Source organism: Cupressus sempervirens, chromosome 1 (assembly GCF_028749045.1).
Source record: "Cupressus sempervirens isolate cs-2001-9-10 chromosome 1, ASM2874904v1, whole genome shotgun sequence".
In the NCBI taxonomy this organism is placed as follows: domain Eukaryota; kingdom Viridiplantae; phylum Streptophyta; class Pinopsida; order Cupressales; family Cupressaceae; genus Cupressus; species Cupressus sempervirens.
Window position 1 is genome coordinate 700,317,382 of NC_143118.1, and position 24,506 is coordinate 700,341,887.

The 24,506-nt window shown below is 34.9% G+C and overlaps 1 pseudogene; it reads right to left on the reverse strand.

Annotated features, from left to right (window-relative positions):
• Nucleotides 1-613: 613 nt before the first annotated feature.
• Nucleotides 614-24,169, reverse strand: LOC149579871 (alpha-amylase-like; annotated as a pseudogene).
• Between the last annotated feature and the right edge of the window lie 337 nt (nt 24,170-24,506).

A 24,506-nucleotide genomic window follows, 5' to 3' on the forward strand; every position in this document is an offset into this window, starting at 1 on the left:
CCTCTCCATTAACGGCAAGTTGGAATTCATTTGATGGCTGAAATTGTCCCAAATCACCTTTCAGTCCAATTTTCATACCATTTTCATCAATGTTGGCCATGTATAGACATTGTTGACCTTAATCTTATTTCTCTTTCTTATTTGAACAAACTTCTTTATGTTCTCTTTGAAATTGTTGTCCTAAAAATGATCAGGAAACTACACACAAATAAGTCATCCAACTGAATTACAACCACAATCAAAACAAAAATCAAATTAATAATTTAAAAAAATAGTAAACAAGTAGACAAGAAATTGAAATGCATTACAATGGTGGGGATGTGGGGTGAGGAAGAGCATATTCTCATGAAAATAAGGTAAATTTTTTTATGAAAACACTTTTAGCTTTTTTCAATAAGAAACTTATTTTAAGCCCCTTTTTTTACCATAGCTTATTTTCAATTTCTAAAGAATAGCTATTTACTTATGTAGGAAAATATTCCAAATTTTCCCTTGCTTAGAATTAAAAATTTATAATTTACATGAGAACACTTCAGTTGCTTAAATTTAAGCATAAAAGACACTTAAGTAGCAGCATTGGAACATGAGGTAAGAATGTAGAGGTATCCTTTTGTCATATGGAAAAGGTCACAGGTTCATGGTTGTCAATGAAAGTAACGGCCTTTTTAGGCAAAAGACCAATCAAACTGGAAGGTTTCCCATTCGAATCTCATAAGCACCAGAGCTCTGTTTCCTTTGAGAGCATACTGCAGAAGTCCTTTGGTAGTAAATTCAAAAACAATGGTTTGATCGCTTGCAGAATGAACCCAATCAATGAGCCTATCTCTGAGTAGGAGCATTCTCTAGGTGCTCCACTCCATTCCTAAAACTCCCTATTTCGCACACCTTGCTAACAGAGAAAGAAGCATTTTTGTTTTGCACATACTGAACTAGTGAATTCATAGGGAATCTGAGGGCAAAGTCAAATTCCCTTCCATTGAAGCTGATATCGTACATAAGCCATTTCATCCACTTGAACAATTCTCTTTGCACACACTAATTTGTGTGATCGATGTTTGGAGTGCCCATGAAATCATCTTTAGGGTTTTCCTCCTTCCTCGTTCCACATACATAGGGTTTATCATTTGTCAGAATGATCTAGGCGTCCCAATCCATGGAGGAAACTTCATAGTTAAGTGCATTCAAGTTGGAGTAGTACTAGGATGGGTGACCTATTGGGAAGTCCTGGTAACTTCGTAGTTAAGCACACTTAGGTTGGAGTAGTACTAGGATGGGTGACCTCCTGGGAAGTCCTAGTGCTTCACCCCTGCGAGCATCACCTAGATCCAATAAGTGCTAAGTGTTCCATTTATTCTTATGAGAGATGGATTCATGTTGGATCACTACTCATGAAACATGGATCAATGAGTTTGACTCAAAAATCACACAGTTAAATCCTAATAGCAATATCACAATTTGACTTGCTGTGGAAATTATCTCCTACTTATCAATTGATGAGCTTAAGGGGCTTTCTAATGAATGGTTCATAAGGCACAACACTTGGTGCAAGTTTTGCAAATGGGGTTGCAAGCTTTGGGTTTAACCATGGAGGAAACTTCATAGTTAAGCATGCTCAAGTTGGAGTAGTACTAGGATGGGTGACTTCCTGGGAAGTCCTAGTGCTTCACCCCTATGAGCATCACCTAGATCCAATGAGTGCTAAGTGTTCCATTTATTCTCATGAGGGATGGATTCATGTTGGATCACTATTCATGAAACATGGGTCAATGAGTTTGACTCTAAAATCACACAGTTAAATCCTGATAGCAATATCACAATGTCGCAATCCATCTTTTCATTAGTTGTTCCTCAATCAAATATATAGGGAAATAATTTATCATCCTTCTTTGAGCCCACACTATGATTTATCACTATGTCCACCACACACCAAATGTCATTATGATGAAACACCTACACTGCTTGTCGCAGCTCATCTGAAGTCCCATACTCGGATTCTAGATTGTAAAGCTTCTCTGAGAAATAAAATGTACACAATTAAATGTAAAAGAATGTCTCAAACAAACCCTAGGATCAGTGAATTTTTATGCTGGGATCTCATGGTCACCCACTTCCTTAAAAATAGAGCAGGTGTTGCTAATATTTTTTTGGAATATTTAGAGGGAAGCAGTCCCATGAATTTTTTAATTGAATATTGTTTGAAAAATCAACTTCTCAAATAAAGGAATTTAGTTGTCTCATGAATTTTGAAAATAAAGAGATTAATTCATTTTGGTGGGGTGTTGAAGAGCTTTTTGGAAAATGGAAAAATCCTTCCCTAATTTGGTGGGGCTAATTCTAGCCCCACCCCATTTTCACCCCTTTAAACTAAGAGGGCTAAAAAGTTGGGGCTCCTATTTTTATAGGAAAAGATTCTAAATAAACCTTTAGCCCCCCTTAAAATGTTATCACGAGGTCACCTGCTCCACAAAAATAGAACCCAAGCCCCTCCCATGGGACCCTTGACTTAAAGCCAAAGGTTTGCAGTCATTAATGACCACCTTTATTGAAACTACTAATAATATGAAACCCTAACATGAAGCTTTTATTTCTTTGCATAATTTGTGGACTATCAGCCATGGACTTAGAGGACAGAGGGAACCAAACATCTACGACCTCCTTTGTGGCTGCTTTGAGCATATTTTACCATGAGTTATTGCTCATCCATGACTTCCACATGAAAAAAGATACAATTTTGTGTTCTCTTTACCTAGAAATTTTTTTATCTCCAAGGGATCTACTACAAATGTCTATGCCTAGGAGCATGTAAAGAACCCTACTAATATGATAATGCCCAGTAATTTATCTTCTTTTTTGCCCATGGTGGTAGTGAATGTAAAGAATAACAAAAAAATTATTTAGATTGTTGCAGTCCATGTTTATAGTGAGGACCTTATATACACTCTTGAGAAAATCATGTTGGCACAATTAATCCATGAAAATAAATGCACATCAATGTCAAATCTCAGACCTTCGTAGGCTACACAATTGATATAAGTCATTAGTCAAATAGAAACTTCTCATATTGCTCTAGCATTATAGACTAGAAACTAAACAAGAGCAATTTCGTGTCAAAGTATGTAACTCATTGATCATGGCAGAGTCAACTGGATAGATTAACTCAAGGGATAATGCACTGCTCATAATTATCCAATTGAAAAAAAAAAAAAAAAATTGACTTTCAAATCATATATCAAAATTCCAAGCTCAATATATGTGAAGGGTTGATATCTCGACTCTTCATAACCCCCATCCCCACCATATCCCTCTAAAAATTACTGGCCCTAGAGCCCTGGCCCCCTAACCATCTCCAAGTGGGTCCCTTGAGGAGAGAAATCCTACCCCTCCTAGAAAAATATGGAAAACAGATAAAGGGAAGAAGAAGGATCTAGAGGAGTCAGAAGAAGAGGTTAGAGGGGGAAGATGAAGGTCTGGAAGAATAATGAAAACAAATGCCAAAAGGAAAATGAGGACCACTGCTTCATAGGAGGAGGATTCGGATTCTGAAGGGACGACCCACCCCAAACAAAGAGTGAAATAGAATATGTTGGACTATGGTATGGGCAATGACGAGGATAAGGAGGTTGAAATTTTAGACTCCTCTATGTTGGGCTCAGGTGGCGAGGATAAGGGGAGCAAAGAGGTGACCCATGTCTCAACATCTCTTACCATGGGTAGGGTGGACCTCACCTAGGATCAATTCCTAGAAACGGTGCAAAGAGCCCCCTCCCCTACGATGGTGTCCTCCCATATAATGCCCCCATTTTATTAATTGTCCAATTGTGTGACTGTTAGCCTTTTCTTTTATTTTATTTAATTTATTTGTCCCATATTGCTTGTGTAAAGTGGTTGGCCCTATGAAGTAGGAATAAAAGGAGAGCTTGTAACTATTGTTAGGAAGGTGGAATATGAGAAGAACATGGATGTGTGAGTTATAGATCTATTCTTAGCATTAGAGGACATCTATCCTCTCTTGTGACATCTAGACATCATTCCCTTAAGGTTTGGCCTTTGGAATTCATTTCTATCAACTTCATTAGCATACAACTTGAGCACATTTCCAACTACAGGAAAATTGGGTGTAATTAGTGAGTTGAAGAGTTTGTAGTGTATTTGATTTTATGATGCTGGAGTAATTAGTGAGTTTGCAATTTTATTAGTTTGAAAATTAATATTATTTCAATAGTAGTTCAATCTTCAGTTGCATAAATTCCTTCTTGTTCATGTTATGTGGTTTCAAAATCTATGCAAACAATCTTAAAATCTTTATCAACAATCGATTTAGCTCTTGGGCATTTCCAAGGTGCCCATTACAATGATATCATAGCTATAAGTCCTGCCATCCTATGGAGGTCTTATAGGAAATTTGGGATAGCTAGATAGAGGGAAAAGTGTTTGACAAAATTTCAAAACACTAAAATTAGAAATTAAAAAGGCTAAGAACTTATGTTTGAGCATGCGATAGGGGCTTTATAATTTCCACAATACTAAAGCAAGACAAAGTAGGAGTTTAGACTTGCAAAGCGAACAATCTAGTTCATCAGTGTAGAGGGACATACAATCCAATCATACAAACATAGAGGAGATATTCTTTGAACAAGACAATAGTATGGGTGACCGGGATGACAGGGATATAGGACTAGGTGGAGGTAGGAATAATAGTCCAAATAAGGAGGAGGTAATGTTCAAATAGTTACAAGATACATTAGAGGAGGGGTAGTGTATGCAACAGGAGAAAAATAGGCAAATGGATATGATGTTGCAGCTTATGGCTAGGCAAATAGGTGTTAATATTAATCTAGGTGATGCCAACAATGGAAACAATAGAAATGGGGGAAACGATAACAATAGGGGTAATGAAAATAATTTAGGCCAAGGCAACAACAGTCCTGAGAATAACATTAATGGTAATAATGGACAAGGAAACAATGGGAATGAGGCTGATAACTTTAGACATGTTGCACGCCCAGCTCAAATAGTGAGCTTGAGACCTCTTCTACTTAACTTCCCACCTAGAGATCCAGTTCAAACAGTTAATGAGCCACAGATTACCGAGTTGTAGGATTAGTTCAAGAGGGATTGGGAGGTTAGTGGACCAAAGTTTCAGGTAAATATTTCCCTCAAAGATTATATGGACTTGAGGATGAGACATATGCCTAGATCAGGAGGGAGAAAACAAAACTTTGAGCTAAGAAAGAAAGTTGGGAAAAAAAATTTACCTTATTATGACACTTCAGGGAAGTTGACTACACGAGCTTGGGTGCAGAAGGTAGATACATACTTCCAGCTGAATTCTATGCCTAAGGAGGAGGCTATCAAGTATGCGGCTATTCATTTGGATGGTCCGGTGCATGATTGGTGGCACCATGACATGGTAACCATAGGACATAATCAAATCACATCTTATGAGGAGTTTACTGAGAAACTCATAGAGAGATTTGATACCAAAGATCCCGAGTTACAGTTTAAGGAGTTGGCACAACTCAAGCAGTAGGGATCAATTAAGATGTATATCAGTGAATTTCAAAGGTTAGTTGTGTTGGTCACACATATTTCAAAGAGGAGGTTAGTAGTGTTGTTTATGGATGGACTCTCAGATCCCTTAAGGGGTTGGGTCAAGGGGCAGGACCCAACTACATTGCAGGAGGTTACTAAGAAGGCTTGTGACTTAACACCTTCTTCTTTTAGGAGCAGATTTCAACATAGGGATTCATATATGAAAAAGGAAAAGGAGAAGGACAAAAAATATTTTCACAACGATGCTCAACCAGAAAGGGATAATAAGTTGGATAATGACACCCTGAATGAGTTGAGGAAGAAGAAGCTATGTTTTCATTGTAGAGAGCCTTGGGATTTATCTCATAAGTGTCCTCTCAAGCCTAAGGAAAATCAAATGGAGTATTTCTCAGCAGAGGAGTCATAGTTAGAGAGGGGGGATCAACACTCTGATTCATATGAGGATAGCACTATAGAGGAGAGCAACATTCTTGAGGATGAGAAGTCATTGGCATGATTAACGGGGGCTTAGAAGGAAATCACATTTAAGGTTAGGGGTATTATCTAGGGGCAGAAAGTGATCTCACTCATTGACACTGGGGCTACACATAATTTCATAGATGCATGATTGGTACACAAGAGAGTTTCACGTGACTAAGGAGCACGTAGGGTTTAGAGTTATGGTAGCTAATGGTGACAAATTATTATGCACTCGAAAGATATATAATCTTCATATTAGGTTTGGAGATGGCTATGAGTTCGAGGATGAGTTCTATGTAGTACACATGGGAGACTATTATGTCATCCTCGACATGACATTGATGGCCTTGCTAGTCGAGTTCACACTCAACCTAGAAAAATTGGAGATGAGATTTCAGCATGAGGGAAAAACTATTGTACTTAGAGGACTTTCAAATGGGATCTGAAGAGTAATCTCCTTGAGGAGAATTCAGAGACTATTTTGGCATGATGATGTAGAGTGGGTGACAGAGTTTTTTACTATGCCAGCCTCATAGGAACCACAGGTGAAGAGTCATCTAGTAGATATCTAGGAGATACTTGATAGGCATGCTAAAGTTTTTGGCGAGATTCTGCATGGGGTTCCTCCTAATAGAGGGATGGAGCATGTTATTGGAGCGAAACCAATGTGACTACTCCCTATCATCACCCTAAGAAACACAAAGATGAGATACAAAAGGCGATTAAGGATTTATTGGAGATGGGGCATATTAGGCCTAGTAAGAACCTTTTTGCTTCATAGTAGTATTGGTAAAGAAGAAGGATGGGACGATATGCATGTGCATCAATTATAGGACATTAAATAAGAAGACCATTAAGAGCATATATCCCATCCCATGGATAGATGAGTTGATTGATGAGTTGCATAGTGAATGCTTTTTTATGAAGATTGATTTACGATTAGGGTATCATCAGATTAGGATAAGGGAGGAGGACATTGAGAAGATAGCTTTTCAGTGTCACTATGATCAATTTGATATTTTGGGTTTTCCATTTGGACTAACCAATGCCCCTACTATGTTCCATAGTTGTATGAATCAGGTATTTAGGGGGCAGCTTAGGAGATTTGTCCTAATTTTCTTTGATGACATTTTGGTCTTCAGTAAGACTTGGGAGGAGCATTTACAACATCTTGAGATGATGTTGTCCATTTTGAAGAAAGAATCACTATATGCCAAGGAATCTAAGTGCAAGTTTGGGTTGACTAAGTTACTATACCTTGGGCATATCATCAGCATAGATGGAGTTTGGGTAGATCCTGAAAGGATTAGGGCTATTGTTGATTAGACTACTCTTACAAACCTTACACAACTTAAGGGGTTCTTTGGTCTCTGCAAGTTTTATAGGAGATTTGTTAAGGGATTTTCATAGACCATTGCACCCTTGACAGACCTTACTAGGAAACGGGCCTTCGCATGGATAGGGGTAGCTTAGAGATGCTTTGATCATTTCAAGAGGGTCATATCATCATGTCTATTATTAGCTCTATCAAACTTCATGAAGCCATTTAAGTTTCATTGTGACATGTCAGGTGATGGGATCAGGGTAGTCTTGATGCAGAAGAAGCATCCCATTTCTTTTGAGAGTAGGAAGCTTCATGCAGTGGAGAGGAGCTATTCCATCTATGATTAGGAGATGTTGGCTATTATGCATGCATTGGCCAAGTTTTGGTCCTACCTAGTTGGGGGGAAGTTTGTTATCAAGACTGATCACAATAGCATCAAATACTTCATGAGCCAGCATGATTTGAATGATAGACAATAGAAGTGGATTATGAAGTTGCAAGCCTATGAATTTAACATTGAGTTTGTCAAAGGTAAGAAGAATGTGGTGGTAGATGCTTTATCTAGGAGACCTCATACTTGTGCTCTAGCTAAAATTACAAGAGATTGGAGAAATAAGACTTCAACAGAGTATGTGAGGGACACTTGGGCTTCTAGAGTGATTGCAGGCACCAAATTGGATGATCATTACATATTGGTGGCTGGATTGATCAAGTTTCAAAGTAGGATATATTTGATTCCTTCATCACAATTCATGGAGGTAACACTGAAGGAATTTCATGATACACCTACAGTTGGATATCTAGGGGTCTTTAAGACCTATAGGCAGATACATGAGTAGTTCATATGGAAAGGGATCAAGGATGATGTTCAGTAGCATGTCTAAGACTGTGTAGTTTGTTAGCAGAATAAGGGAGAGCACACATATTGTGCAAGGTTGTTACAACCTTTACCCATTCTGGATAGGAAATGGGAAAGTATTTCTATGGACTTCATCACTGGGTTACCACGAGTACAAGGGATAGATTGCATCTATGTGATAGTTGACTGGCTGATGAAGTTTTCTCACTTCTTTTCTATTCCATCCACTTACAAAACAACACAGGTGGCCGATATTTTCTTCAAAGAGATATTTAGGTTACATGGGCTACCTAGTTTCATTGTTAGTGATTGGGATAGTAAATTTATGAGTGAATTTTGGCAGGAATTGTTTGGGTTGTGTGGTACGGATCTTACACCTAGCACTAGTTATCATCTACAGATAGATGAGAAGATAGAGATTGTGAATAAATAGGTGGAAGGATATTTGAGGAACTATGTGACTGCATAATAGAGGGCTCGAGTTTAATGGCTACATATGGGAGAGTATTGTTATAACACCACTTATCATATGTCTATCAAGATGACTCCATTCATGACACTATACGATTATGAAGCACTAGTTTCATGGATCTAGTTTTGGGGGATAGTAGAGTGCCCAAAGAAAAATACTTCCTACAAGATAGTCAAGATATTTTGAGGGTGCTCAAGGAGAATATACAACAAGCCCAAAATAGAAAGAAATTGTATATTGACCAACACCAGATAGAGCAAAACTTTGAGGTTGGGGATATGGTTTACTTGAGGCTACAACCATACAGACAGTCATCACTCAAGAAGAGTGGAGCACAAAAGTTGAAGCATGGGTTTTATGGTCCCTATAGAGTGATACGCAAGGTGGGTGAGGTTGCCTATGAGATTGAGCTTCCAAAAGGCAGTCAAGTGCATAATGTGTTTCATGTGTTGAGGCTTAAGAAAGCCATTAGCCAGAGAGTTGTGACTTCTATAGATTTTCCACCATTAGATGAGAAGGGGAAGTTTGTATTGATTCTTGAGGCTATTTTGGATTCCAAGGAAAGGACTTTGTGAAACAGGGTGATTAAAGAATATTTAATCAAATGGAGACACCTGCGAGAGGAAAATGTTACTTGGGAGAAACAAACATGACTGAGATTGATTGAGGTCAAGCAATTTCATGGAGGGTGGACTATAATGTCCCCACTTTAGCAGTTGTCCAGTTGTGTGATCGTTAGCCTTTTATTTTATTTTATTTTATTTTATTTGTCCCATATTGCTTGTGTAAAGTGGTTGACCCTATGAAGTAGGAATAAAAGGAGAGCTTGTAGCTATTGTTAGGAATGTGGAATATGAGAAGAACATGGATGTGGGTTACAAATTAGTTCTTGGCATTAGAGGACATCTATCCTTGCTTGTGACATTCTAGACATCATTCCCTTGGGGTTTGGCCTTTGGAATTCATTGCTATGAACTTCATTAATAGGTAGCTTGGGTGCATTTCTAGTTACATGCAGATTTGGTGTAATTAGTGAGTTGAAGAGTTTGTTATGTATTTGATTTTATGATGTTGGAGTAATTAGTGAGTTTTCTATGTATTTAATTTTATTAGTTTGAAAACTAATATTATTTCAGCAGTAGTTCAATCTTTAGTTGCATAAATTCCCTCTTGTTCATGTTCTATGGTTTCAAACTCTATGCAAAAAATATTAAAATCTTTATCAGTAGTTGGTTTAGTTCTTGGGCATTTCCAGGGTGCCCATTACATCCTCAACTAGGGCAATACCTAAAGAAAAGATTAATTCTAACCCCCTAGTTTTGCAGGATAACAACAAGGACATGCTGGAGGGCAATTTGGGTGGCAAGCAGGAGGACATCATGGAGACACACAATTCAGGGGTTAAAGAGCTAAGAGAGAGGATGTAGGCCCTGGAGGAGAGGGTCAAACTTTTTTAAAAGTTCACCATCAAGGTGACACATGTGGCGGCCACTACCTTGCACCTACTAAAGGACAACCAGGAGGAGTCCAAGATACTATTTGATTTCTTGGTAGAAGATTGGGCGAACATCCTCCTCAAAGGGAAGGCTGAAAAGAAGCCTAATTAGGCCCTACTTCTCTCTGTTTAATGTGTTTGTCAATTTTTTGGTTTAAGGACTTAGTCAATTTAAAGGTTGGTGTGCCTTTGTTTAAAATCTCCTTTCTTTTAAGCAATATTGTTATAGGTTATCTTAGTAGGATGCCTTGTAGATATTATTATTATGCTCCTTCAAATAAAGTTTTTGTTTTGATAAGTAGTAGTGGGGGGTAATCTTTTGTTTGGTTGGTAATTTGCTAGTTGCAGGCCAATTTTCCTTATGTAAGGGTTAGCGCCCTTGTTTTGGCTACTTTATTATTCAAAAACATTGAGAGTTTTTCCTTTTGTTTTTGTTTAGATCAATTTAAAAAATCTATACTCTTGAATTCTAAATTTTAAAAATTTATACTCTTGACTTCTAAATTCAATGTATCAAAATTTCAAATCTATACATATTTCTTCGACTACATTCTATCCACAACAATAACGAATCTAGATAAAAACCTAAAAATTGTTGCAGTCAATATTTGCAATGCAAACCTTTAATGCACTCTGGATAAAATCATGTCGGCTCAATTTGGACTATGCAAAACTTTGATTTGCAGGACCTTCTACATGCCACTCTTAAAAATGAAAGATCGTCACAAACATCAATCTAGGCTTGCACATTTCTCCCACATTTTGACTCCTATTCAAGTCTGTAATCTTCACCATTGTGGGTAACAACCAACAACCATTAGATAATACACATTTAGAAACAACACTACCATGTTCTTATTTATGACTTTTGACTAACATCTATATCCCTACTCACACACATTTAAAGGACTAAAAAAGAGTTATTTTCCTCTCAAAACACAAAAAAAAACCCTTTCTTATTTTGATGTAAAATGAAGACATGAGAGAAAAAAGGACTCATATTAGCTTAAATTAGCTATTGTCTCATCAAATTCTTTGTCTCGACCATTGCAAAAGGAGATACACATGACACTTTCAACATACTCATCATATTCATAGAAAAAACACTGCAAATTTCACAATATCAATAGTATTTATAAAAAATATATCAAAAATTCTTCCTTCGTAACCTGTCAAAAAACCAAGTTGTAATCGTAAAATGGAAGCAATGCATCAGTAACGTCCCATTGTTGCTTCAACACATACTCAAGAAGATATGCTTCTACTTTTCCTTGGACTTTGACCATTAAATTCAATGGTTGTCTATGACCCCTTTTAATCTCAAGAAAAACATTACTTAATTGATGATATAAAATGCCAAGGCCAAAGGCCATTTGCACATGTACTTAAACTGGCATGAAATGCCTCCAAATGCATCAAGCAAAAGAAATTTGGATGATATCATTTTTGTAAAGGCGATGCCTATTTCAGAATGTATTCATCTATTTTATCATTATTAAAAAATTCAAAGTAATGGTCTAGTTGTGTCCTAAGAGATTTCATAACCTCCATAATTAAGTCTACCATTGAAATGAGTTTAAAATATGCACATTAATATGGAAAATAACTTAAGAATAAATTTTCTTTTTAAAAATGATAAAAATTATACATATGAGATTTTATTATTTAAAATAAATTAATATTTGTATAATTTAATTAATTTTGTTCCATTGAAAATGAATAAATAATTTTATGTATAGATTTTCCTTATTTATAAAAGAAAAATTCATTTTTGTTTTATAATTGTACTTATTTTATATTTCTTTTATTACATAATTCTATTATCTATTATATATGCTTGTAAATAATATGATTTATTAATATTGTAAATAATATTTAATAATATATATTTTAGTGTTTTTAATTGGTTTGTATAATAGACTATATTATAAATATCTTTTATTTTGAAAGTTGTCTCACAAACAAATGACATCCAACTAATTATAGCACTAGTATAAATGAACTTTCAAAATTTAAATCGTTTGATTAATTCAAGAATATAGAAACATATATGGAGAGAGAAAATGAGTAGGAAAAGTATAGAGTGGGTCAACTAATTTGCAATAGTCCTAGACAAGTGCAAAAGTTTAGAGATATATTTAATGGACAATGTGTCTATATACACAAAGAAACCTTAGCTATTTATCTAATTTATAAAAGGAGTGTATTGTCCCCTATTTAGAATAGGATTAAGTTGCAATAATAAAATTTTAAAAGATAGTGAAGTCAGCAAGGAAGGAAAAATTAGGTGCCCTATGGAAGACTGTAAAAGCTAGAAAAGTCAATGATCAAGTGGTGAGTTGTGGTGTCCTGATCCTTCTCCATGGGGATTCTCTAGAAAATGCAAAGGGTAGGATAGCTCATGACATTTCTTTGAGTGCATTAAGGATTGCAGTTGGAAACATAAATGTCTAGATTGCAAGTGATGAGCATTTACCAATATCTCGTATGATTACTTAAATTTGAAGGTTGAGAAGCTAAAAAAATAGGTTATTATTGCCAAATTTGTTGGTTTGACCTTCTATAGAATGAATCAAGGGTCAAGTTGATTCCAGATCAAGGGGATGTTTTCTAGAGGTCAGCTTTTTGGTGCAAGACTTTTTGCACAATTGTTTCCTCATAATTTGAAAGAGACAACATCCCATAGGGTGGACCTTAGTTTGTCAAAAACACTAGGTTTTTCTTGTGATCCTAGTCTCCTACTTTTCATACAAATAGATATATTATTAAAAATATGAGTATGTGGATATGTCTATCCAAACTCTCAATTAAAACTTGGACAAATGAAATATTGTTTACCGTCGATGGATTTTTTGGAAATTACATTCATAGCTCTTGTCCTAGGGGAGGAAGATCTTCTGCTTTTGCTAAGATATGTACTATTATTGATCTTAGTTAAATCCTCCTACACTTTGTTAGGATGAAGTTTTTTCATTGAGAAGTGGTTATTAAAATAGATTCTAGTGTGATTCTAGTCATATGTTTCAAATGTGGTAAGGTTGGTCACATAAATTGACAATGTATTGAGGTAAGTAGGCCTACAAAGGTTTGACTCCCAGTGAAAAAAAATTTCTGCACAACTAATGAGTATAAGTAAGATGAGAGACTCAACCAACAGTCACCAAAGGAGAATTTAGTAACAAATGAAAATACAAAGGAAAGGTTTAAGTCTAAATTGGATGAGGCTTCCTTAGAGACTATAGTAAAGAAACTTGAAACTCTCCTACACTTTATAAATGAATTTATTAGGAATATAGATCCTTATTCTTCCTTATCTTTAATACTTTCACAAGTAAATTTAAGCCTAATTTACGACGCAAAAAGGTCTCAATTTTGACACAAGTTGGTCGCTAAAGCCACCAAAGTCATTGTCGAACAAATTTGGTCAATTTTTTGCCACATTCATTGCGCGTCAGAATTTCGACTACATAACGATTTACCGACACAAATTTCATCCATTTCTCTATCCAACCTAAACTATTATTTTCCCAATTTCGACGTAAACTTGCCCAATTTTGAGTCAGAATTCCAACGACAAACCCTTAGCTTTCGATGCTAGAGCCATACTCGCGACGCAAATATTGCTAGTTTGGTGTCTCAATTGCGACGAAGATTGGTCGCAATTGAGACCAACATACGTCGCAATTGAGATGTGCTGTCCCTTTTTTTTTAAAGCTTTGTTCTCATAGGAGCGTTCAAAACTGAAAAAAACTTGATTATAAAGCATAATTGCTTGATGCATGAGAGTCAAGGTATCATGCAAATTTCTTCCTCCACACCATTGTTTCGTTCATCAAATGATTTATTTTATACAAAACAATGGGAAGGAGGAAGAAATGTGCACGATATCCTGTTTCCACCGAGCAATTATGCTTTACAACTCAAATTTTGTGGAGTTTAGAAGGCTCCTATGAGAGCAAAGGCTTTGCAATAATTGGCACAGTGCATCTAAATTTTGGTTCCTGGAGGGAAGAATAAAATTAGGAAATAATTATTTATCAAGAATGAAAGCCAATAATTTCATCTATTTTTCAAACAGATAAATGTGACAAAAAAACTTATAGTCCCAATCACATCATCATAAGAGCGCATATATAACTATAACTATAACTGTCTAAAACTAACATAATTTACAAATATTCACAATTCAAATATCATCCCTTGATATTTTCTTTAATAATGCTCCAATGCCTTAGGGCATCCAGTTAGAAACTTCAAAATTAATGCTATCAAGTTAGATGTCATTTCATAGCCACCAAGGATAAGGTCCACAATAAGATTCAATATCTCTTCATCCATAATGTATATTAATGCTATCAAGTTAGTTGTTATATTAATAAGATTCAATATCTCTTCATCAATATACCTCTGGTTCTCGATGGAGACGTGCTCCAATCAATAGGAAACGTCATCATGAAGCAGGAGGTGAGGTTGAAGGATTTTATGGAGGCATTCGAAAGTTAATTACAGAGGAAGAGATTTTAGCCTGGAAGAAGTTGTGGCCAAAAGAATCGCTAGAATGATTGATTGTTACATTAGAATTATCTTCATTTAACATTAAAGTTGCATGCATATTGGAATGGCTGACATCATCGTTAAGTGCATTTGATGATAGCACATTTGTTTAGGATATACATAGAGAATGTCAAGAGTGTTGTTGACAACTTTTGTATTTCTTTTGGCTTTAACATTGATGACTGTGTTCCAACTATTTTGGGCTAATATTTGCTTCACAAATGGCTGATGTATATGAATCTTGTGCCAATAGAATGACTTTTGTTGAAGTTAACCATAATGTATATATATATTTGTAATCATTATAGTCAGGATGACAACTGTTGCAATTCACTTGCCCATTGAAGAGTTGATTTTTTTATGATGGCACAACAAAATGTTCTGAACCATAGATTGCTTATCCTAAAAATCTTTCACCATCCTCCGAAACTGATCAATAATAATGCAATATATTGTAGTATTAACTGTTTAAATTATTCTTGCAAATGAGGAACTTAATATAATTTGATTGAGCAACCTTACATTTTGTACGTCACCATTTTGTATTATACCTCAAACAAAAAAATGATGGTGCCATGTGATCAAGATAGCAAAATCTCTATGGAATGTACAAACCTTGGCACTAGACTTCTTCTCCATCTACGAGGCATTCAATGCTAGAGATAGAACCTTGTATCTACTCCACAAATAATGTGCTTACTAAAGTTGTTGCGGCAAAAAGTTCTCATAGGTTAGTTCTAATCAGGTCTGGTGAATAATATATGAAAACATCAATACAACCAAGGCACTAATTTTTCCCCATTTTCCTCATGTATGAGAGCCTTGAAGAGAAAGACTGGCCACAATGTATGGGCTATCCTAAGTGGCAGAAATGGTCATAGTATAGTAAAGTTCACAGTTTCAATTAATCTAATTTGTAATTAAAAATAAATTTCACTATATGGAAATATGAGGGCTTATTTTACAAAAAAAATTTCATTTATAAGAATTTTAAGAAACTTTTTTTGTCAAATTTTAAACCAAAAGGATTGCATTGAGCTAATGTTTGAAACTCTACCAAGAGGAAATTGAACCAAGGCATCCAAATCTTAACACACTATATTATAACAATTTCATAGTTAAGAGTTTTGCTTGTAGACAACATCCAAATCTTATCTGGTGGGTGCCTCTCATATTAAATTTTAAAATTATTTTTTTCTAGTTCAACATGGAATGACCTTTCATGTTGGTTAGTCTACTAACCCTAACTCATCTCATCTAGGTCATATCAGATCTTGATAAAGGCTAGTTTGCAACAATTTAACTTCTAATAGCTAGTTTGTAAAAGTAGTTAAAATAACTTGTTAGTAATACAATTATCTTCATAAGGAGGTCTAATTTGCATTCTCAGTACAACACTCACCCAAATATGATTTCAAAAGGTATTTAAACAACAATTAGATCTTGACAAAATTAGATATGAAAGTGGAAATGATAATCAGGTCATGTACCTCTTCTTCATCTCTTTTGCGCTTGTTTTCCTTAACCTTTTCATGAAGATTTTCAATGTACTTATCAAATATCTCCCGACAGAAGCTTTCATTACTAATTGCCTTGAATATTCATATCCAATATATTTATAGCTACTACTAGTGTAAGGTACATGATAACTACCTTTAATTACTCACAATAAGATTAATTCCTAATAGTGGCTCTTTTACCTGTATGCTTCCACATCTTTGAGAAAAGGTATGCAATCCTCCCATTCTGAGGAAGCAACAATTTCTTGAAATGGAAAAAAAAATATAACTAATTTATCATTACATAGATAGAAATTCGTTTATGATAAGAATATAAATTCATTCATATTCAGGATTTTTAATATACAAAACTTTGTAAAATTTTACTCCAAGTGTAAAAGTAGTAGAGGAAAAAGAGACTGCATTAGAAGGATTTTTTCCAAAATGAATAATGTAAACCTTCAAAGAATAAAGCAAAGCCATGAAATCATCTGCCAGCCTTTCCCTCCTTTTTGCTTCTTTCTCTTCCTTTTCCTTTACTTGTTCAATCACTTCTTCAAACATAAGCTGCAAGCAATACACAGGATGTCAGTAAGACCTAACAAAATCATATATCCCAAAACAACTTGCATTACTTTCAACATTTGCAATTGTTTCAGTTTAACCTAATAAAAATCCATTATCCACTAATGAGAACAAACTAATGCATTTCTGATAGCAACTCACTTCCAGCAACTACTTACCAGTGCAAATGAGTCAAAACATAATATAGTTGATGCAATGATCGAATTAGTTAGGAACCAGAGTCATATGGAACATAAGGATAAGATCCTTGTTTGTATAAATAGTAGTTACTAGGAACATAACAATATGTGACAACATTGTTCAAAGGCAAATACCAAATACTTTTATTGTGAAGTCTTCTGTAGCTGAGACAAAAAATCTAGAAATGTAACCAAAACAAACCTTAAGATTTGTTTCAGATGCAGCAGCCAAATCATATAGTTCCCCAATGGAGGCTTTGAACTTGTCAAGAGTCCATGCTGATGTTACTGCGAGCTGCAATCATTACATCAAAAAGATTACAATATATTTTACATCCAATGGAAAATCTTAAAGCACAAAAGGCACACCTTTCCTGACTCCATAGCATCTTTTATGTTTGATTTGTCCTCTTGGTACTGCCAAAGATACATATTCAAAAAATGGTTACATCAAAGGAATCAAACATACATTTCCTTGAGTAATAATGATTGCAAGCTTGATTGTGAAAGTGTAATTAAATCCTGCAATCAAATCATTAAAATATATGCAACTTTCTTACCTGCTTTTTCATCCCTTCTGCAACATCTTCAAACAAATCCTTGGGTGGTGAACTAGATGTATTTGAAGCAGGCTCTTTGCTTTATGATCCTCCAGTTCTTTGCTTTATCAAAGAATTGGAGGATCATAAAGCAAAGAGCCTACTTCAAATGAAGTGTGTCTTTGCTATAAGCAGGCCAGTTGCTTTATAATCCTCCAGCAATCTTCGAAATTCATCCCAATTTTTACGTTCTTTTTGGCACAGTTCTTCCTGCATTTAAAAATATTCAAGTCATTCCAATATACAAAAATAAGATAGATGAAAACTATGGAAGCACACTACTCTCTCATTCTAGACAACCTTTTGAATCGTTTGTACATCTTCCTCCTCCAAATCAGATACAACATGTCAAAATTTCAAGATGTTCTTAGGTCATTAGGTATGACAGCTTTTGGAAAGATAAGATGCCCATAACCGAAGCCATTATCCACATAATGATAGCAAACTATTCATCAATCAAGATAAAAACCAAATAGCTTTCCAAACACAGGCATTTCACAGCTATGCCATCTCCAGCGCACCTTCCAAATTTGAGTACAACAATATGGGTTCTAAGATTACACCAAAAGTAGGTCCAAAGAGAAAGTCAGATAAATTCACAGGTTAACATGTGTATTCAACACAAGATCACAATTTCCTATAGGCAAGACTTTGAGATAGAAAAAAAAGAATGTGAATTTGAGATTTGTTGGGATACCTTGCAAAGTCATTACAATTTTAGAGATTCCTGACTTCAGAATTCATAAAAGAAATGGAATAATGTTTTAAGGAAGATCAATTGGGGTTATAAAACCCAAGCATGAAATTGAGGAATAGGACAAAGAATGAAATGTCATTAGTTTATCAATCTAATTTCGTGTTCATTTTTTTGCTCACCGTAACCTTCCTACCCATCTCAAATATTATAATGTGAGAAAATGCCAAAAACTCACCTTGGTTGAGCGACTTGTCCACCCTTTTGATTCCCTCCACTGTTGAAAGAACTAAAATATATCAACAAATTAAGTGTTAGTGAAACTACTTGAACAAATGAAAGGGAAAAGTTAACAAATTTTGTACAATCTAAGGGATTTATTGTAAATTAAGTAGACTTCTAGATCATTTTATTTCTAACATATGATAATATATCACACTATTGAAACATTGATATAACAAGCATACAATATATTGAAAAATAACAACAAAAAGCATTACATATTGTAAAAACAATAATATGTACCAGAGATGCAAGGGGTGAGGACGCCATCTCTTATAACCATACAAGTCCCCACAAGGGCTGGTATTAACAAACATCTCTTGGCAAAGTTACTTTGTTCAAGAGCTTCCTTTATCCTAATGGCTCTATTGGGCTATCTACCTGCAACTTCAAGTGTATTTGAGGAGAGTTTCCTGTCTTCTTCCTGGTGATTGGGCATCATGCTGACATTTGCATGGTGGCAAATCAAAGAATAAAGAGAAAATGTTTCACTTGCACAAGAAACTATCCCTTTAAACTTACAACACATGTTTTCACATCAAAAAGATCAAACTTTGACCTAAAAAAAAAGTGAAACTAGAGTTGTTATAATCTTACCATCTCCATTATCATTGGCCCACAATACAATGAAGACGTATTTGATGAGGGGCAAAAGAGTGAGAGAATATATGATCAAAGACAAAGCCCCAAGAACATCATCAGGATGTTTGTTGCCATTAGGAAAAGTACTCGCATACACATAAAGTGGTGATGTTCCTATGTCCCATAAACCACACCAATACTCTGAAACGCCAATTGCACAAGTGCAGCCATGCTCAACATCTGAGAAACAAGATTTGTCATAAATTGATGTTAGAATAGTTACTAAAATGGTCATAAATTATGTTTTTATAGTAAAATAATACTTTAACTTAAGAGAAAAAAACTATACAATATTAAAACATGATATCGCGCTTTAAAAATTAAAAAGGTACCTGTAACGAAGAACTTCATTTCGACTTGCTAATTGGTTGTCACTATTAACTATAAGCTTATCTTTAAAGTTTGAGCTTCATTTGGTTTTGAGAATAGTAAAATATTCTCTACCTAACAGGGCCAACCACGTGAAGGTGGAAGCTCATTTGGCCCCTCCCCCCCCCCCCCCCCTAACATCACTCTAAATTCCCCATTAACATTTAATAACATTCAATTCATCCATTTTTGAAATAGAACATTCAATCATTATAATCACATGATAACATTCATTAACACATAAAATTCATAAACACACAACATTCACGAATAATTCATTAACACGCAACATTCAAGAGTAAGTCATTCATGAATAATCATCTCTTTTTTGCTTTCTTACCGTTTCTTTTTTTCATAAAATTTCTAAGAGGAATATCAATGTCCTCGTTAGGATCCCCTTCCTCTACTGGTTCTAACACATGTCTCCTCCTCATCCATTCAAGAACACCATGAGGTCACTACACCAAAGGGGGGTCTGCTACAATAACAAGTACTTCATGAGGTTAAATTCCCACCATTTTATATTAGTGAATTATGAGTTTTTATTTAAGTAAAAGAACTATAAATCAAAAAAATAATTTAAAAGAACAAAACATAGATTTTCTTTACCTGAATGTGCCACATGATCTACCTGTTGATCAGTCAAAACATCCTCTGGCACTCGTTCAGCATGACATGATTCTATATCCTCAACACAAAAAGGTTACACCAAGTTCAATTAAAGATGTTAAATTGTATTAATAATTACATAATTAGTTTTAAATAACAAATGATCACCTCCATCGATGATACGATGCACATCAGGAGCTTCATGATGCTGCGTATGATCTGTGTCAGGATTAACAGGCCGCATTGCAATGTCATGCACATTATTATCAAATAAATTGTTGCTCAAGTATTCAATTTCTAATATATTTTTTGGCATATTTAATTGTGCACATGATGTAGGAGACTGTTTGGTTGGGGCAATGGAAGCTTGCCGTAGGCATTTAGCCACCGCTGCATAGCCTTGCTTGAAGGCAATTTTTTTGTGTTCTTTTGTGGCCTCCAGATTAAAATCAACACCCTGCATTTTTTTATTAATTAACAAAATTATTTGCATTTTATAAATAATTTTTCTTTGCAATTCATTTATTTCTACTTACAACGCATGCTTTGATTTTTGAATATCCCCTAGAGCCAAGTTTGTGCTGCCCAACCTTTTCTAGCCTCGCCTTTGTTGCCCTTGATGTGTCTTGCAACCTATGAAAAGTTTGAAATATGTTAGATGGTATAAAGAGAATACTACAATCATTGTGGAAACATTTACTTCACTTGGGTTTGATGTCTTTGGAGGAAAAAATGCGCCATATGTATTGGTTCGATTTCCTGGTCAAAATTCATGGAATATTTTTACTGAGATCCTTGAGAAAGTACATATAGTTACAACTCCAGGAAGTGGGTTTGGACCCATAGGTGAAGGTTTTATAAGGGTGAGTGCCTTTGGTCATAGAGAGAACATATTAGAAGCTTCATTTGTCAATATATCTTCATTTGTCAATATATCTTATGTAGGATTTATGCCCAGATTGAGATTGAGATTTATAAGAAATTGTGTCAGCATATGAATTACATACCTTTCATATTTACAATAACAAAATTTAAATACCAAAATTGAGGATTATGCGTGGTAGTATGTTAGGGAAATAACTCCTATTTTAGGGATTTTGACAAAACAACATAGCGAGAAATATTGAATTCAAAAGGATGAGAATGTGAAGGAACAAGAGGTGTAGGTGAAGGTTCAGATCACATGAAAAGCCATTTGTACACACTGTGAATTTTGTTGTACATTATGTTGTATTTTAAGAGTGCTCCCCCAAGGTAGATGTGTTAGGCTTGGTACTTTGTCTCTTTACTTCACTGATATATGTGTTTGAATTAGTCTACACAAAAATAATTAACATGTTACCAAAGCTGATACGCCTTTTGTGATCTTGCAAAGAGCTAAGGAACGGAAGAGAAAGATTGGAAGTAGGGTGATATTAGGAAAAATCTCTTAATGAGTTTCCATCTTTACAATTTCCACAGGAGAAAAAGCAGGGATTCCCTAAAAAGGATAATCTATTGGTTGGGTATAGACACATAATCCATGTGATCAAAGCTTCAACAACAACAGAAAATACTAAAAAATAAGAATGAATTTTAGATGTGGTGGAAATGCTCAGCTTTAAATTCTTTAGGATTCTCAGACTACATTGTTACCTGAAGATAGAGATTAGATTTTGTGATGCTTCACACTTAAATATAATGTATAGTGTATATGCACTTCTTTTTTGATATGCAACAAAGCACAAAATGGAATTGATGATAGTATAAAATAACAATCACTAATGAAAACATTATATACTGTTATCATAGTTAACAGAATACTACAGAATATGGGATTTGATATCTTCAATGATGGATATCATCAGGATTTACATGCAGATTAAGTGCAGATTTGATGCACACATGACCCAAAAGAAAACAAGGGATAGGAAACTCAAGATAGCAAGCAATTATTGTAAAAGAAAGGGAAAGTCAACAAGTATAGTGGTCAAGGCGTTACCTATTTTTATGACTCAAAATCTAACATGGTATATCATATCACAAGATTCAGTTGTCACAACTTTGAGTAGGAATTTCTTAGTTGAATTAGAGTTTGAGTTCAAAGAAGATAAAATTTCAGAAAAGAACCCATAGGAGACATAGGCTCTAAAATTTGTCACTAAATATGAATAAAGGGATTCATTTTGTCAATATATCTTATGTAGGATTTATGCCCAGATTGAGATTGAGATTTATAAGAAATTGTGTCAGCATATGACTTACATACCTTTCATCAATAGATAGATTAAATTGAGCTAGTTGAAATTGTTGATACTGAAGTTGAACCCTAAATTTTCTCATTAATGTACTAGTATTTAATACTATTGCATACCTTTTTGGATTTGCTAGTGCACTTTCTTTTGGTGGACGTTGCCCTTTCTCCTTTGCATCCAAAATGAGCTCATTCCAGTCCCTCACTAAAACAAAGGGAGGACGCTCGTACTTCAGGTTGTGGACGAGGCTCTTTCTATGTGTGTCCCTCACAACCTTAAGATATCTGGCAGCTTTTTGTAACAATTTCTTATGATCAAAAATATTACTACCAAACTCATGCTCTATATCTTTGATGAGCTCATCTTTTAATTTTTGAGATTGGTAGTTCCACCTTTTAAGAAAAAACACAAAATTCTTAGATATAGCTAGTATAAGAAAAGACTCGAATGAAAGGAAAAATGTTGCACCAATTAATGATATGAAAAAAAATAGTGGGATAAAATTAGTTTAGTTATGATGTACAGCAACCTAGTACATATGGTGGGCCTGAATCTTTGCAGCGTGAGGTCATAAAGCCTCCTATAAAATGTATCGTTTCGTGCAAAAAATGTCATGGGATAATTAATAGTAAAAACCATTAAAATGAATCATATGAAAGAAGACTCCCACTTTTGGTTCTCTATAGAAAAATTAGTTAGTATCTTCTACTCAAAGCATGAAATTGAAATGTACCAAATTACTAAACTAGAGAATTACTGGTATAGAAAAAAGGTCATTGATAATTCAGATGATCCTACCAAACCCCTAATAAAAAGGAATTCCATAATAATTAAACAACTTGCACAATACGACACACTAAAGGTCATGAGGCATCACTCCACATCAAAAGCCCTTGCATTCACCACTTCCTATCATGTTTACATCTTGCAAGAAAATCCTTATTACAATATAAAAAATAATTATTTAAAGTACTTGGAAGCTTAGGACATTTCAAAGGCATTAATTCATTATGGTCAATCAACAACGATGTCTCCATAGATCCTGTGCTAGAAACAGGGGTAGCTCCAGGAAATGATGGTGAATTATCACCAATAGATATACTATGATCCACATTTGGCAGCGTACCAAATGGTGCATCTCCTACCACAAAAAAAACAATACACTATGTGATGCATCCCAAGATTAAAGTACATATTATCAACTCATAATTAACACAAAACCAAATATAGCAAAACAAGGATTTACCAGCTGGATGTCCCCTTGTTGCCGACATTGTAGTCAAAAATCTCGTACGGGCATCCGTCAACCTCGTAGGAGTCTCCTACACTAGATGACTTGAACAATACATTGTTAGCAAAGACATTCTGAAATAATAAAAGTAAGAGTTAAGAAGTTTTGAATGTTCGAAATAAAAAATTCCTTCTAACTTGTCAACTAAAAGATTATTTTACCAGTGGCAGTCGGAACTCTGCTACTACCACCCTCATTGCGTTGTCCTTGACCACGTTCTCGATCAATTCCCAAAAATTCCTGTATAACAAGAATTTAGTAGTTAAAGTTTCTTACAACTCTTTAAAAAAATTGCATCAATAAAGTATTTTTGCACATATTACATATTTTTCTTCACAACATAAAAGATTATAAAATATAAATCTTTATTGAAATTTTGCTATAACTAAATATTCATTGGAGCTTACTTCATAATGCTGACCTTGCACTTTCAATTCTGATAACCTCTTCCTCATCTCCTCGGGTTCCATATTTGCCTCATCCAAAATTTTCATTGCTTCTAAATTAATTTGCCTAATTTTTTTTTCAACATTTTAATAAAATTGGGAGTATTAGCAATATCAGCCTCATCAGAATGCATAGCTAGTGGCTCAGTGGTCACTGCTACTGCTTTACCCTTATCCTGAACATCAAATTGTGAGTGGAATATTAGTAAAACTATCATAAAAACTCAAAAACCGTAAATAAAATAATGTAATAATATAAAAATTTTCAACTATCTAATTTTTACAATCTCAAAAAGGTTTACCCTCACTGAAGAAGGGGTGGGAGTAGCATCCTACTAACCTCTATCATCTGTCGGATCCA